The sequence below is a fragment of the Protopterus annectens genome, chromosome 4.part0, assembly GCF_019279795.1.
Source record: "Protopterus annectens isolate FY-2018-M chromosome 4.part0, PAN1.0, whole genome shotgun sequence".
Lineage (NCBI taxonomy): Eukaryota > Metazoa > Chordata > Ceratodontiformes > Protopteridae > Protopterus > Protopterus annectens.
Window position 1 is genome coordinate 1,218,628,072 of NC_056733.1, and position 12,969 is coordinate 1,218,641,040.

Sequence of the window (12,969 nt, forward strand, 5' to 3'; positions counted from 1 at the left end):
TTCAGACTTGGATGCGACTCTCGAGCTCTTTCCTCTTACCTGTAATGCACTATACCTACCCAAGCACCTCAGATCGAGTTTTCTGATTCCATACAATAACCCAGACAGGAAAAAGGAATGGCAGATGAGGTTCAGACATGGAATCTAACAGTCCCATCATGTTACCCGATCCTCTACAAGAATGAGGCAAGGGGGTGGCTGTGTGAGAAATTGAGCAGGAATGAAGGTAGACAACACATATGCCAAGTTATGGTAAGACATAACTTTTTAATCTGATGCTGTCTTCTCCACTTCTCCTCATGACAGGGTCACAGTCCCCAGATACGCAATTCCTGGGTGGCCCTCATAAAAGAATATGCTGGAGCACCAATGAGCCAAAAGAAGTCCTGCTCCTAAAACGATATCTAACTTGTAATGTGCCACAAAGGTGCGACTGTTAGACCATGTCACTGCTGAAAATATCACTAACGGAAGTTCTACATGAGAAGGTGGAAGAAGTAGCCATAGCCCTGGTGGAATGTGCCCTTGGAGGTCAAGGTAAATCTAGGTCCTTTTGGGAGTAAATAGAAGAGATGCAACCAGTTATCTAATTTGCTAAAGTGATCTTGGAAACCGCTTGCCCTATTTTGTTAGCTGAGAAAGCTACAAACAGTTGGTCAGACTTCCTGTGTTGTTTAGTTCTGTGAAGATAGAAACGCAACTGTCTATGAACGTCAAGAAGATGAAGAACATACTCCCCTTTGTTAGAAAAATTTGGAAAGAACCCTGTTAAGTGAATGGAGTGACTGACCTTGTTTTCTGTGAATACTTTAGGCATAAAGGAGGGACTGGGACGTAAAAAAAGCCTGTCCTTATGGAAAATTATGTAAGGAGATTTGGAGAATAAGGCCTGTAATTCGGAAATTCTCTTAGCTGAAGTAATGGCCACTAAAAAAGACAGTCTTCCATGACAAAAACTTCATGTCACAACTGGCAGCTGGTTCGAAGGGTACCAGAGCCAAACCCTGCAGCATAACAGTGAGGTCCCAAGGAGGGGAGGGGTCCTTAATGGGAGGCCTCAACAAGAAAACCGCTTTCATAAATGAATAGCGTAATCTAAAGGTGGACAGGGAACAAGATTGGCTAGCAGTGTGAAAATTGGAAAATGCAGCTAACTAAAGCCTGACGGTAGAGAAACAAGTTATTTCCTTAAATTGGGTACTAAGAAAATATCCGAGAGTGGTGCTGAGATAGGGTCAATACTGCTATTTGTAGCCCAAACAACGAACCTTTTCCACTTACTGGTGTAGACACTCTTAGTAGAAACCTTTTGTGAGGCCAGAATCATTATGGACTAGAGAAGCAAGCCTGGACTGTCTTGCTAGGGGTGGAAGTGCAGAAACTAAGTGGTCAGCCTGAGGGCGTGAAGATTTGGGTGCTGCATTCTTGACGGGTGAGAGAAGAGGTCCTGTCTTTGCTCCAGTATCCACGGAGGATATTTCAGATGAGACAGAGGAAGGGGAACCAAGCCTGACAAGGCCAGAAGCAGGCAATGAGGATTACTGAGCTCTGCAGCCGGCTTGCCTTCTGAAAAAATTTCGGGATCAGCGGAAGGGGGGGGGGGGGGGATAAGCATACAGGAGACCCAGGGGGCAATTGTGGATCAGTGCGTCCCTGGACCAATGTGTCCTCTGGGACACTCCCAGAGGGGAGATCAGAGCGAAGACCTTGCTGCATTTATTGTTGAGGGGAGAGGTAAAGAGGTTGCAGCAAGGTTGACCCCCAGTAACTAAAGATCATGTTTGCCAGACTGACTGACTGAGGGACCACTTGTGCGGAAACAGAATTGATCTGCTGAGTCTGTCCTCCAGGTCATTGGCTTTCCCCAGAATGTGCGTTGCAACCAGAAGGTGGTCCACACAGATCACCCATTCTCACACCCTCATGGCTTCCCTGCACAAGGGGCAAGAAAGTACAGTTTTGTACCTACCATAAATGTAGATGTTCGAGTGCATACCCTGCTGCAGTCATCACACTTGGGTTATCCTGCCGTCAGGCGGTCCCGCAGTTGGCCCAAATTCCAAAGTCTTGGTCCGGCGTCGGTTGCTGTCGCTTCTTCCCTGACGTCAGAGCGCCAGGGGTATATCAGAGGCATCAAACGCCATTTTCTTCAGTTTTTTTGCCCCAGATGACAGGTGCCCCTAATAGGTAGGCCAAAAAAAAAATAAATATACATATATATATATATATATATATATATATACATATAGCTATATGGAAATAATAAAACAAAAACCCTTAGGCACAAGCAAATACACCACAGAGGTAGTATAGAACAGAGGGGTAGAGATAAGTTCAGCTAGTTCAGAGGGGATGGAGGGAGGGTAACCTGGACTGCAGCAGGGTATACACTCGAACATCTACATCTACGGTAGGTACAAAACTGTACTATGTTCGTGTTACCCTGCTGCAGTCATCACACTTGGGTAGAATCCCAAAGCTAAGGATGGGAGGTGGAGTCGAACAGTGTTAGAGGAGGCTAGAAGGCCCTGCAAAACTGCAGTGGCGAAGCCAGCTCTAGTCTTAGAGTAAAGTGGTAAGTGGTAATGTTTGATGAAGGTGTGTACTGAACTCCAACATGCAGCTTCCAGAATATCCTTGGTTGGCACCCCCCCTGAGGAAGGCTGTAGATGTAGCTGCTGCCCTGGTAGAGTAGGGCCTTATGGTAGCAGGAACTGGTTTTCCATGGTGGGTGTAGCAAAAACGTATGCAATGTCCTATCCATTTGGAAATGGTCTGTTTAGAGAGAGCCTTTCCTTGTGATGCTGTAGCATAGGATACAAAAAGCTGGTCAGATTTTCTGAAAACCTTAGTTTTATCCAAGTAGTAACGTAGCTGCCTGTGAATGTCCAAGGAATGCAGGAGTCTTTCTCCTTTGCTCTGTGGATTTGGAAAGAAGGTGGGTAAATGGATGGCTTGATTTAGAGCTACACTGGATACCACCTTAGGCATAAAGGAGGGGTTAGTTCATAGAGAAACTCTGTCTTGATGAAAAATGAGGAAAGGCTCTACTGCCATTAGTGCCTGAAGCTCTGAAACTCTTCTAGCTGAAGTAATTGCTAGCAGCAGGGCAGTCTTCCATGATATAAACTTTAAGTCAGCTGAGTAAGCTGGCTCAAAAGGATGTAGCGTGAGTTTTTCCAGAACAAAGTTGAGGTCGCAAGTAGGTGGTGGTGCTCTCCTGGGAGGCCTAATGTTTTTGGCCCCTCTCAGAAACTGCCTTAGGAGTGGATGAGAAAATAAGGGAGGATCCATGCTGTAGTGAGCAGAAACAGCTGAGGCGTGGATTTTAATAGATGAAAAAGAAAGCCCTTTGTGTAACATTCTCAATTAAATATTGCAGAATCTGAGATATGTCAGGCTGAAGGGTATTTTGGCCTTTAGCTTGGTTCCAGGCGCAAAACCTTTTCCATTTGTCTGAGTAGGCTTTCCTGGTGCTGGGCCTCCTGGCCTCCAGACTAACATCCATAACAGCTTGTGAGAGAGGAGCTGGCTGGTTGCTTAGGTGATTTGCCATGCAGCCAGGTTTAAGGTTTTGAGCTGGCTGTGTAGAATCTGATTGTCTTGCTGTGTGAACAGGTGGGTAATTTGTGGTAGAATCCATGGTTGGCCCTGGGCCATATTCCTTAATAGTGGGTACCAGTGCTGGCGTGGCCAGTCTTGGGCAATGAGCATCATTCGGGGTCTCTCCATCCTGACTTTCAGTAGCACCTTTGTGAGAAGGGGTAATGGAGGAAAGGCATATACTGTCAGCATTTTCCAACTGAATGAGAGTGCGTCCACTTTCCAAGCTTTGCGAATACTTGTGGATCCAGTTTCCACTCGTGGGGATCCATGATGTTTCTGCTTAGGTCGTCTGTCAATGTGTTCTTTTTTCCTGGCAGGAATTGAGCTTGTAATTGAACTTGGTAAGCCAGTGCTGTGTTCCACAAGGTCATTGCTTGCCTGCATAGAGGGTAGGAGTGTGTACCCCCTTGTTTGTTTATGTACCACATTACCGTGGTGTTGTCTGTCCTTATGATAAGCTGTCCTGGATGTAAGAGGTCCTTGAAGGCTGTCAGAGCATTTTGTACAGCTAGCATTCCTTTTGTGATTGATGTGCAGATTCCTTTGATCTGCAGTCCATATGCCTTGAACGCACCGTCCTGCCATGTGTGCCCCCCCAGGCATAGTCTGATGCATCTGTTGTCATAGTTTGCCTGGCTGGGGGTACGGTGAAAGGCTGACCCTTGTTGAGGTGACATGCCTGTGACCACCATAGAAACTCCTGTTGAAGGCAGGGAATGAGAGGTATCACTGTTTCCAAGCTGTGGGTGTGTTGAGTCCGTATGCTTTTTAGGTACCATTGTAATTTCCTCATATGCAGTTTTGCAAATGGTATTAGTAGTATGCAAGATGCCATGAAGCCCAAGGCCTGCAGAATTTTTCTTGCAGGGAGTTGGGTCTTTGTTGCCATTGTTCTGAAGTATTGAGTTAATTGTAGTTGTTTGTCTGGCGTCAGATAAGCCATCTGGGCCGTTGTATTCAAGCTGGCACCCAGGAATGTCATATTTTGTGAGGGCACTAGTTTTGATTTCTTTTCGTTTACTGTGTACCCTAGGCAACTTAGAAGATGTTTTAGAAAAGCCAGGTGTTGTAAGAGAATGTCCTTGCTTTCTGCTTGGATGAGACAATCGTCCAGGTATGGGTATATTTGAATTCCTCTGTCTGCAGTATGCGATTACTGGTGCCAGGCATTTTGTGAAGACCCTGGGCGCAGTAGATAAGCCAAAGGGCAGTGCAGAGAATTGGTAATGGGTTGAACCTGCAATGTAACGGAGGTATCTTCTGCAATTTTGTCTGATAGGGACATGCAGGTATGCCTCCTTGAGGTCCAAAGTTACTAGCCAAGCTTTCTTGCCCAATATGGGAAGAAGCTGCTGTAGTGTTAGCAAATTGAATTTGGGTACTTGCAAGAAGGTGTTTAAAATTGAAAGGTCCAGAATGGGTCTCCAAGCATTGTCCTTTCTGGGGACTAGAAAGAGCCTCGAGTAAAATCCTTGGCCTTGCTCCTGTGTAGGTACCAGCTGAATGGCTCATGTCAATGAGAGCTGTAATTTGTTTTTGTGCCTCTGCCCATTGATTTTGTGGCAGGTTTGGCATTCCTTTTATCCTTGGCAAGATGTGGAAATGGAATATGTATCCGTGTGAGATAATGTCTAGGACCCATTTGTCCTTTGTGACGATGCGCCAGTTGTCTGCAAAAAGTGCTAATTTTCCTCCCAATGGAGCTGCCAAGAGAGTTTTGCTTGGCAGTTTGAGATTTAAGTCATTGCGTTTGCCTTCTAGTAGTTTGGGACCTGTCTTCTCCTCCCTTCTGTGTTGCAGTGCCCCATTGGCGTGGTTTATAAGGGGTTTGTGCTTGTCCTCTGCCCCTTGGACGCCTGTACTTACCCCTCTGTGTTCTGTCAGAAGCTGGAAAGGACCAATTTTTTGTTGGCCAATTTCTGCTGAAGCGTGGGGGCTGTACCTGTAAGAAATCTTTGACCGTCTGCATAGATTTTGCCTTATCCTCCATTTTCTTTAACACATCCTCTGCTTTAACCCCAAATAAGACATCCTGCTGTAAGGGTGCATCCAGTAACTTTGCTTTAACATGATCAGGCAGAGATTGTTCCTTTAACCAAGCATGCCTACATATAACAGACCCAGTAACAGCTGCTCTAGAGGAAGCTTCCAAGGCATCAAAACCACATTGTAAAGTATGTTTGCCCACCTGTTCAGCTGCATGCAACAGATCTTGCATTTCCTTGAATTCAGACTGTTGAGGGTGCGTGCCCATCTTTTGTTTTATTTGAGACATTAGGAATTGCTGGTATTTAAGCATGTGAAATTGACAATTTAGTGCTCTCATAGCTAGAGTAGCTGAGGTGTAAACCTTCTTCCCCCACCTATCTAGTGCTCTGGAGTCCCTTTCTGAGGGTACAGGATTTTTAGCCATAGAAGCCTTAGCCCCTTTGGGACCCTGGGAAATTGTCTCTGGATCAGCAACAGGGCTTTTGTAAAGGAATTTGTGCGAGTCAGGTACTCTATAGTATCTATCTGGTTTGGCTGGAGCAGGAGGCAGAGAATCTGGGTTTAGACTAGATTCTAAGAAAACATCATCCACAATGTCCAAAACTGGGGGGATAGCAAGTGGTCTGTGCTGGGGGAGTAAGAGAAACTCTTGGAGCCTTTTCTTTGAGTCGGTGTAGTCCTGCCCTTCCCAGTGGAAATGTTCCCTCATGGTATGTAAAGGTTTCCCCAAAGGAATAATCTTCCGGGGGAGAAGCTGAGGGAATGGAGTCTTCAGCATCAGAATCTTCATAAGGGGGAAAGGAGTAATCCTGTTCCTCAGAGGAGCCTGAGGAAGCAGACACTTGATCAGAGGAGGCATAATCCTCCTCTTGTCTAGGCCTTTTGTCAGGGGGGGGGGTTGGGAACCCCTGATCAAAGAAATCAAATCTTCAGCCATTTTAAGCATCTGTTTCTTAGACACAGGGCCGTGACCTGGAGACTGAAGTGTAGGCTTTTTTGGTTTTAGAGGAGTCTTAAGCTTAGCATACGATTTTATGGTGAGAGTAGTCGGTCTGAAGACACCTTCAGAAACCGAAGGTGTTTCTATAGCACCGGCTTCCCCTACTGCAATGTCGTCGGTAGGGCCTAAAGAAATTGGCTGCGTCGGCCTAAAATTCTCGGCTGGGGGATCTGAAGTGGTCTGGGTAACCAATTCAGCGGTAGCCAGGGGCTGTGTAGGTGTCTCACTGAAAACCAGCGACCGGCCAAGCCGAAGCCTCGGAGTCTGGCTTGGATCTAGGCTGCCTGTCTTTATCTTTGCGTTTTTTATGCACACCGGTAGTCGGTTGATCCGACAGCATAATGTAATTAAATTTTCTACCAAAATAGTGTCGTGTGAAATCAAAGCATCGCTTTATAGTTCGCTTATTGAACCTAGCACAAAACCGACAACCAGTGACGTCGTGGTCTGGGCCTAGGCAAGGTATACAAAAAGAATGAAAGCCCTTATGAGGTATTTTCTTACCACAAGAAATGCAATTGTTAACTTTTTCTGACATCGGACTGAGGCAAGAAAAGGTTCCCCAACGGGCTACTTAGCTTTGAAGACTTCGAACTGAAACTCGATTCGAAAATCTCAGGTGTCGTCCGACCGGCACTTGCGAACTGCTTCTGCTTCGGGCACCGTGTGGCAAGAAAGACTGAAGAAAATGGCGTCGGATGCCTCTGATATACCCCTGGCGCTCTGACGTCAGGGAAGAAGCGACAGCAACAGACACTGGACCAAGACTTTGGAATTCGGGCCGACTGCGGGACCGCCTGACGGCAGGATAACCCAAGTGTGATGACTGCAGCAGGGTAACACGATGAACATCGGGTTCCTCCATACTTATTGATGTACCAGACTACAGATGTATTTGTCAGTGTGAACTGTAACAGTCCCCAAGGGGAGAGCATCCTGAAAGACTTGCAATGTTAGGAGAACTGCTCTCATCTCTAGGACATTGACTTGCAACCTTGTCTCGATGGGGGACCACGTGCCTTGGACCATCGTCCCCCACCCCAACTGGCAAGCGTCTATATACACTGTGGCTACTGGAGGGGGTGTTAAGAACAGTCTACCTAGAAAGAGATTGTCCAACTGAACCCACCACCTGATGTGCCTTTGCATAATAGAGAATGAACCACTGCACTGCCAATGTCCATTGAAGAATCCACATGAAGAACCTTGCTAGTGAGACTAACAGAGCTGCTGCTGACATGGACCCTAGGACTTAAAAGACTAGCCGTGTGTGTGTGTGTGTGTGTGTGTGGGGGGGGGGGGGCTGGTGGGATAAGAATTCCCAGCCTTGATTCCTCAATGTTATGTTCCTACGAATTCCAGGTTCTGTACATAAATCAGACTGGATTTGCTTAGGTTTACAGTGTTTGTCCAGGGAGTGTGACAGTTGGATTAAGTAATCTCTGGCTTGATTAAGCTGATGCCTCATGGGGGTGGTAATCTGTCATTCATCTAAGTAAAGAAACGTGGAATCCTTCGAGTCTCATATGAACTGCTACGACTGCCATGCATTTGGTGAACATTCGGGGGGCTGAGAGGGCAGTGCTCCGAGCTAAAAATGACTGGCTTTCAACTGAAAGCACAGGTATCTCCTGGACTGCATGTTTAATTTGATGTGATAGTATGCATCCATTTGATCTACTGAGCACAACCAATAGCCCTTGAGCAACAATGACAGAATGGACTGAACCATAACCATTCAGAACTTCGACTTCTTTACATAATTTGACTTGCTTAGATCCAGAATGGGTCTTGGGTCCCCTGTCTTTTTCTGCACCAAAAAAGAAGTGGGAGTAGGTTCTGAATCCACTTTGGTTGGCTGAGACCTTTTGGATGACTTTTTCACAGCAGTTGTACGATCTCCTGTGCTGCCTGTTCCCTCTGATTGAGTGGCACATCGGGGAGGTTCTTGGTGTTTGGAGGGGCAAGGAAAAAGGGGATGTAGTAGCATCTGGATATTATGCTTAGCACCCAGGGATTTTGAGTAAAATGGGTCCAGGCTTCTGATTGCAGAGCAAGTTGACCTCAATGATAGCGTCTCTGAAGCCCTGGTTTTGCAGATCCCCTTCACCTCTACGGCGGCACCTACCATTAAACCCTCCTCTCCCCTGCCTCTGGAGGAGGGTTCCCGTACAGGTCCTGAAAAGCCCTTGGGACTTGCAAAAAAAGAATTTATGTACTTAGCATAACTTTCCATGTGTGTTGCCCATTTTCACCTTTTCCTCACTGATGGGCTCGGATCCAACCATCTGATCCAACTCGGCCATTACTAAAGCTCGTGGTCACAAACTTTGCTCTTGGGCACCTCCCCTTTAACCAGAATGCACTTACGCATTACCTTAGATCTTGTCTGCTAACCGTACATATACACACACACACACACACACACACACACACACACACACACACACACACACACACACACACACACACACACACAAAATAAGGAAAAAAGGACAGGACCCCAGGAACAATGAAAAGTACATTCTTCAGAAAGGAGATGAAACCATTGCAAGGTTATACTGTGCAAAAAGAATGCATAATCCAGGACATCTCGATCCATGAGAAGCCTGGGTAGGGGGCTGGAGAGTGGGCTGTAGGAAAAAGGTGAAACTGGACAACACACATGGAACATTATGGTAAGTACATAACTTCTTTATGTGATATTGTCAATTTTCATCTTATCCTCACTGATGGGATAGAGTCCATAGCATCCTTTACCTTGGATGGCTCATGGGAAAATATTCCTTAGGACCACAGACCCGAATGTAGCTGTACCCCTGGAAACCAAATCCAATTTGCAATGAGTAAAAAGGTATGGTGACTGGTCCATGTGGCGGTCGTACAAATATTGTCCACTAAAACTCTGGATTGAAAAGCAGAAGTAGCAGCCATGGCTCTAGTAGAATGAGCTTTAGCAGGTCTGGGTGATTTCTTATTCTGTGAACGGTAAATATATGAATGCACTGAGAGCGCCATTTGGCTAAAGTCACCTTAGACACAAGAAGACCTTTTCTAGTGTCCGAAAAGACTACAAATAGCTGATCAGTTTTCCTAAAAACTTTTGTTCTATGAAGACAGAAGCGTAACTGTCTGTGACCATCTCGCAAATGTAAAGAATACTCCCCTTTATTTTGAAAACTGGGAAAGAAAACTGGTAATTCAATAGACTTATTCAATGTATTTGGTGAAACCACTTTGGGTAAAAAGAAAGGGTTAGTATGGAGGGAGACTCTATCCTTATGAAACCTCAAATAAGGTGGTTCAGATGACAAGGGTTGTAGTTCAGAAACTCTTCTAGCGGATGTGATTACCACTAGGAAAAGGGTTTGCCAAGAAAGGAATTTCACACCACTGTGTGCTGCTGGCTCGAACAGGGGACAAATAATGTGCCTTAATATGAAATTTAAGACCCATGAAGGTGAAGGGTCTTTGAACGGGGGTTTTAAAAGTATTGTTCCTTTCAAAAAAGCTCTGAAGAGTTTGTGAGAAATTAATGAAGATCTGTTTTCACCCAAATGGAAATTCGATATGGCTGCTAGTTCCACCTTAACTGTAGCTGCAGCTGCGCCTTTATTAAAAAGCTGTGCTAGGAAATCCAAAATTGATGAATAGGAGCAGTGAAGGGATCTATGCCAAGTCTATTAGCTCAACAAACAAAACGTTTTCACTTGTTGCGATAAATTCTACAAGTGGAGGGCTTGTGAGGCAAAAGAATAATGTGTTGGATAGGGGAAGAGAGAAGGAGTTGCCTGCCTAAGACCAGAACTGGAGCAGTCAAGCTGTCAACTTGAGACTGTGTACATTTGGATGAACCATTCCCAGTGGGTGTGTCAGGAGAACTGGAACTGGGTCCAGAATCCAAGGTTCATCCAGAAGAGGCCCACAGGAAAGGAAAAGAAATCAGTAGAGGCCATTAGGATTATTGTCATACTCAACTGATTGGCTTTCCGTAGGAAGCCTGGGATCAAAGGGGTAGGGGGAAAGGCATATAGAAGTCTCGGGGGCCAATTGTGGAGGGGCTCATCCCTTGGGGACTCCCCTGGAGGGGGAATCAGGGCAAAATATGTGCTGCACTTGTTGTTCATTGGAAAGGCAAAAAGGTCGCAGCAAGACTGGCCCCATCGATGAAAAATAATCTCCGCAACTCTTTGATTGAGGGAACACTTGTGAGGCATTAGCATAGTCCTGCTCAGTTTGTCTGCAATCACACTGAACTTCCCCGCTACGTGGATTATCAGAAAAAGTCTGGAAAAAATTGCCCATTGCCAAATCCTGAGGGCTTCTCAACATAGGGGTTAAGATAGAAAAGTTGTGTAAAGTCTTACCATAACCACAGATGCCCTTCTCTTCCATGTTGCAGTATTCTGCATATGGGTTCATCCCCTCAGTCTCGCTTACGTCAAGCCAGTATTCAAAAGCTTTCTCCCCATGGTGCGTCAGACATCAAGCAATGCGGAGGATACGTGGGCCATAAAGGTGATGTCGGCACGTACCAGCCCTCAGAAGAGTAGCCCCATTTGGAGCCAGTCTTGTAAGGGCAATGCTATATCATTGTCATCCAGAAAGGGAAGAATGTAGAAGATGAGAGGGGAAGGTGGATGGGACGGAATGGTGGATAGCCTAATTTAAGGAAAGGTCACTGACCACCTTGGGGGGTGAAGGAGGGGTTTATTCTGAGGGTGACCCTGTCCAAATGGAAAACCAGGAATAGCGGAGATGCCATGAGGGCTTGAAGCTCTGAGACCCTCCTGGCTGAGGTCAAAGCTACTAGAAGGACTGTTTTCCATGTGCAAAACTTTAAGGCGGCCTTATCAGCCGGTTCAAAAGGTGGCAATGTGAGTTTTTCTAGCACATAATTAAGATCCCAGGGAGGAGGGGATTGTTTCCTGGGGGGGGGGGGTGTCTTAGATGAAGAACCATCTTCGGAAAGAGTATGGCTGGTAATCTGGATGCCAGTGGAGGTTCCATGGGCAGGCAGAGATGGCAGACAAGTGTGCTTTTAAATAAGAGTAAGACACCCCTGTCTTCAGGAGTTCACATAGGTAGGACAGAATCAGATGCACATCGTTGTCCAGCAGGTCCATCTATGTTTTGTGACACCAGAAGGAAAACCTTTTCCACTTGGAAAGATGAGATTTTCTTGTGTTTAGTTTCCTGGCCTCCTTCAGGACTGAAAGCACGTCCTCGTTGTACAGGTGTTTGAAGGGGATCAGAATCCTATCCGCCACAGAGAGAGGTGCAGAGACCGCTACTGTGTGCGTGTGTTTCCCTTGAGGGGGGTAACTTGTGGTGACTGCCCTTGGACAGATGAAGTAGAGGGAACCAGTGCTGCCTTGGCCACTAGGTAGTCACTGGAAAGAATTTTGGTGAGTCCTGCTGAATTTTCAGTAGGACACTCTGTATCAGAGGGAATGGGGGCTTCCCCTTCCATGACATTGAGAAGGCATCTGTTTGCACTGCCTTTGGGTTGTGAGTTCTGGAGCAGTAGCTCTGGAGTTAGCAGTTTATAGAGGAAGGAAACAGGTCCATCTGAGGGATACCCAACTTGTGGAGCTGATCTAGGAACACCTCTCTTGACAGCATCCATTAGTGGCTGTCTGATTTGGTTCTCCTTACGGAATCTGCCTGAGAGTTGTGCTCGGAGGGAATGTAGGCTGCCAGGAGGGAAATTCCCTGAGAGATAGCCAGATCCCCTACCTGTAGCACTAGTCTGCATAGGAGGTAGGACTTTGTCCCTCCTTGCTTAAGTACCACATGACTGTGTTGTCTGTGAAGATTTTAAGGCGGCACTGCTGGAGGTAAGGTAGGAAGGCCTGCAGGGCTAGAAGTATTGCTGTCATTTCCTTGATGTGCATCTGTCCACAAACCTTGCACTGTCTTTGGGCCCAGAGTTGTCCCCCAGTCCAGGTAAGAGGCATCTGTGCGCATGATCTGGAAAGGGGAGGGCATTTGCAGGGGCATGTCTGGATTCTGGCCAATCTGGGTTAGCCACCATCTTAATTTCTGGTGAAGACAAGGGAGGAGAGGCACCCTGAACACTGGAGGATTTGAGTGCTGTGTCCACACAGAGCGCAGGTACCACTGGAACTTTCTCATGTGTAACCTCGCTCGGGGCAACATGGGGATAGTAGCTGCCATGTACCACAGAAGTCTTAGGAATTTCCTCGCAGTCAGGGATGTGGAATGGAGGGCAGCCTGAAAGTGGCAGGAAAGGGACACCACTTTTTCCTCCAGATGGGAGGCCATGCTGTCAGTCCTGATTCTGCATCTCAGGAAGACAATGTCCTGTGTAGGATAGAGTTGGGACTTTGGGTAATTTATTAGAAATCCTG

The 12,969-nt window shown here is 46.4% G+C and overlaps 1 protein-coding gene across 1 annotated transcript in view; it reads right to left on the minus strand.

Moving 5' to 3' along the window:
• Nucleotides 1-12,969, minus strand: part of TCERG1 (transcription elongation regulator 1) — a 2,274,660-nt gene that overhangs the window by 1,555 nt on the left and 2,260,136 nt on the right. The gene's annotated exons all lie outside the window — the stretch shown is intronic.